Genomic DNA, 4865 nt, shown 5'->3' on the forward strand with positions numbered 1-4865 from the left:
GTTGTTCTCGCGTTTTTGCCCAGCAGACTACAGAATACAGACTGAGCCTTTTCATTCATAAAATTTCTTGTCTTCAGCATCGCCCTACCAAGTTAACAATTAAAGCCGCTCCTCAAGTTTTTTAACGCTCAGTCATAATCTGCTTTCTGTTAGTGTTGAGCAAGACAGCCTCGCACGTGTGGCTCACACGTACAGTTTCTACAGGTGTTCTGGAAGACTAAACCCTGAAACTGACATATGATGACCTCATAATATAATCTAATAGGAGGAAAGTTTTGTATTAAATGATACTAAGGAAACAGGGTCTTATTCGAAACCAATGCTTGAATGGTAAGAAAAAGCATTTTTTTTTTCTTATTATGGTAAGAAACCATCTTCAGTGCTTTCTTACCATAATAAGATATAACTATTTTTATTATTATGTAAATTATTATGTATCATGTCAGCAATATGATAATAAGGTTTTAATGTCACATTTGTGAGAAGCAGTACCGCAGTCATTATAGGTTGTTTTAGACATCAATTTAAAAAGATTTGAAAATGTTATGTAAAATTTGTTTTATTCAAGCAGAGTTGTGTTTGTAATTTTTAATTTCTTATAATGTTTCATATTTATTGGATCTGTTTTACTTCCCACTTTTAGCAACGCTCTTTCAAAAGTGTTCAGAATGCCCCGCCTATTTATATTAAACCCTTTTTACAAGCATATGCTCAAATATTATAATTGTCATTTTTAATCACTGTGATCCCTTTTTAAGTTATCCTTTCTTTGCCTGTTTCTTTTTAATTAAAGGTGAGGACTGAAATATAGACATGAAGTAAACATCATGTACTTGGTCAAAGTCATGAGTAGATGTTAGTGACAAATCTTTCTCATCGTCTCAGCTCTTCTTTATCCACCAAATCAGTGTTTTTTTTTTTTCCTGCCAGTAAAAGTGTGATTATTTTTAGAACACTGAAATTGTCTTAAGTGGCTATGAATAAAAAATTACAGGCTGTTTGGCTGGAACACACTCAGCATAACTACAGACAGAGTGCCCAGCTCTGCAATGAAAGGAGAGGTTACTGGCATGAGAGATGAGCATAAAAGTTATTATGGGTTTGCTGACCTAATTGTTTGTGAGCTTGGAAAGAGTCCAACTGGCTGTAGCTCAGTAGGTAGAGCAGGTCACCTGATCGGAAGGTCAGGAGTTTGATTCCTGGCTACTCCAGGCTACATGCCAATGTATCCTTGGGCAGGGTAACCCAAGTTTCTCTCCGACGCAACCGTCGGAGTATGAATGTCTGTGAATGTTAGATAATTAAAGCACTTAGCTTAGTTAATATGGAAGTGCTTGTATGAATGGGTAACTGTAAAACGTGTTGTATAAGCGCTTTGAGTGCTCTGACTGAGTAGAAAAGTGCTATATAAGAGCTAGTCCATTTACCATATTAGTCATGTTGCTGTTAATCTGACAATTTTTACTTCCAGCTTATGTTAAAAATGTGACATAATGTAACAGAGAAATGAGGCTGCTGGTGAGAGCAGCTCTTCTGAAAGGGTCCTTTCAAATTGAGGGCATGAGAAGGAAAAAAGATCCCCCACCCCCAAAAGTACTTTACTTGTTTGTAGCAACACTGCATGAACAACAAAATAGAGTCCACTCTTTGCATTTTTCCTTATAAAGATATGTGCATGTTAACCCCTTCAAACCACTCTTTTCATCTCCATCTCATTTTCAACAGCAAGCCTGAGCCTGACTCTTATCAGAGGGCAATGACCCTTTGTTGCTGTTTTTTAAATGACTGGTGACACCACGTGGACAAGTGATATCAGCATTTTTTCCCCCTAAAGGCAAGTATCACTTGAGTTTTAATAAAACTACTTGACAATAAAATATACATAAGAATGAACTAAACCTTTTGGCTAACATGATTCACTGGCACATGACTCTGAGTCATACTGATATAGCCTAAAGCCAAAACATATCTCAACTGCTCTACATAGCAGTGACATGAGGAAAGTAAAGATTGCACAGACGAGTTATTTTAATTAACTAACAGTGAAAGCAGATAAACTGGATGAGTAGAGTGTTGAAAGAGATGATGATGTGAAATACACACTAGACAGGCTCAGGAGTCTGAGCCAGTGTATATACGGTGATGATTTTTTTATTACTACTGCTGTAAAATTCTTGAATTAGCTCCAGGTACTTCTCCTGAAAAAATTATGCTGGTGCTAAGACTTAGCTTAAAGCACTGCTGTGCCAGTGTCTTGCAGAGCTGCATGTGGATATCTGAAGTCCCTATATGAATTAGATCAGAGCACTCATTTGCAGCAGTTAAAAATTAAGCTAAATGCAAGAAACATATAGCAAATAGCTTAAATAAGTAGACATGTATAGGTTAATAAAATAAATACATTATGACAGTGTACATAAAAAAAAATTAAAATAAATATAAAAAACATGAATTATATTTTTAAATAAATGTAAAAATACACAAATTAAAAGTAAACTAATTGAGGAACCTCAGGAACATACAGCTCACACACACAGTGTGACAAGAGAACCCATCAAAATATAAAAAGTGAATTAACTACATAACAAAAGCAGGCAGTAAACTAAAGGGACAGAAAACAATAAGACAAACATGACTGAACAGAGAGACAAGATTAACTTGACACAACTAAATGGAAAACCAGGCAATCAAGAGAACAGTATAGAGAAACAAGACAGACATGGGGACACAGACACAAGACTAGGACAGACTGGACCTGAAAGGAAACTAACATCATCTAATGAGGAACCAAGAACTAGAGCAAAGATGACAAACTCAGCAGCTTAGGAAATAATGTTGTACATACCTGTAGAAACTGGAAATAAATCAAATCTTCAATCCAAGTGTCAATCATGAAACCACAAAACTCAAAAGTCTGGGTCCAACACCCAGCGACCATGAGAAGTCTGTTCTTGGCTAAGACCATTTTAAGTTTTGTAATCTAGCTTATTTCTCTTCATGATTTTATTCTCAGTCTTGGTTCTATCTCCTTTTGTAATTTGTAATCATGTGTAGTTAATAGTTTGTTTTTCCTGCCCTCCTGTGTTCTCTGCCAAGTTTGCATTTCTCAGACTCAGAGACATTCAGCCAGCAATTTAAGGAACATGCCACTGCGAGTCCAATTGGGGAGGGGTCCAGAGAAGGTAAGATACAACTTCAATGATCCCATGATGGGGAAATTTGCATGTTACAGCAGCTCAAGTACAAAGAAGAAGGATGAAATAAAATAAATTAAAAAAAAGTGGTGGTGGCTGGCTCAAGTAACTGTGGTTGCTCAGGATTAACCAGCTGGGGTACAATTCCCGGGGCATTCTGCAGAGGCTCAAGCTGCACCGGCTTAGTCCCTGGGGAGGCTCTGGATGGAGCAGTTTTAGATGGAGGATGGAAGGTGGCCTGTTATCATCGTGGGAACTGGGCAAAGAGGCAGACTATACCTGATATCGCTATGAGGCCTAGGTAGAGAAGCAGTGGAGGGGAGCTAACAATTTTTCTGATTGAACGTCTGTGTGTTATATATAGTAGCTGTCTTCCCTTGTCAGAGAGTCTGCTCACCTTTCCCCAGTGTTCTCTAAGCATATTGTGTTTTTCAGTTTCTCTTTTTGAACTTTATGTTTTCCCTTTTCTATAACACTTGCCATCAGCCAAGTAAACAGCTCGATTTCAGTTAAACTCCACTTGCCTCCATGGGTCCAATTAGTTCAGCTTCTAGAAGTTTATTGAACAGGGAAGAGAAGGTTTCTCAGTCTGAGCAGAGTAATCACCCACAAAGTATTTAAATTGTTGGGTTTTTTTGTAATTAAAATTTATATTGATTTTCAAAACTTAATTTCACAAAAAAGCAAACAAACAAACAAACAAACAAAAAAAAAACAGAAACACAAACAGAAAAGGCTGGTGCACAGACACCCCCCCTGGCGAGACTACATAGTGCATGCATGTTGCAGTGTTGACATTTCAAGAACATATATCAACTGGGACAATTGGGTAATCCTGGGAATCCAAAAGATAAATAAATGAATAAATAAACCAACAACAACAAAACGTCATCCTTGCAGATCATACAGAAGCCTTAATTCTTTTTAATGAGACCCAGAAGCTGTCCCAGTCAATATCCCTACTTCCTTTGATTTTTGCTGAGCATGGCCATGTAAGAGGCTGTGTCTGACATAGATTTCATCCACTCATTTAACGCAGGACACTTTGTGGTCTTCCTATGTCTTAAGATGATCCTACATGCTGTCACAAGACCAACTGCCAAGACTGAAAAGACTCCTTTGGAAATGTCCGGCAGTCAAGATCTGTCCCCAGTGAACACAGTTCTGGAGTCTGAGGGATCTCTGAAACTGACCATGCACTCAGAACCTCCAAGATTTTTGTCCAGAAAGGTGAAATCAGAGAAAATTCCCAGAAACAGTAGAGATATGTGCCCATCTCTTTTTTACATTTCTAACACATATTATCTGGCATTAGTTTCATGCTATGAGGTGTGGTAGGTATATGATAATGACCTGGTATTTTATATATATATATATATATATATATATATATATATATATATATATATATATATATATATATATATATATATATATATATATAAAAGTTAACCCTACTTTCCAAATCAAAAGTGCAAACAGTTCCTCATAGGATATGAACTGTCCATCTGTACACAAATCATCAATGGAGCATATGCCACTCAAATGCCATTGCTTCCAAAACACAGATGTTTTACCAGCAGGGTTATTCCAGAGAGATGCATATTTATCCACCTGATGTGAAAGCTTTTACAGTTTGTGTATTTATATTGTTGTTGTTTTTTACCTGTC

The sequence above is a fragment of the Archocentrus centrarchus genome, chromosome 11, assembly GCF_007364275.1.
Source record: "Archocentrus centrarchus isolate MPI-CPG fArcCen1 chromosome 11, fArcCen1, whole genome shotgun sequence".
NCBI classification, from domain to species: Eukaryota; Metazoa; Chordata; class Actinopteri; order Cichliformes; family Cichlidae; genus Archocentrus; species Archocentrus centrarchus.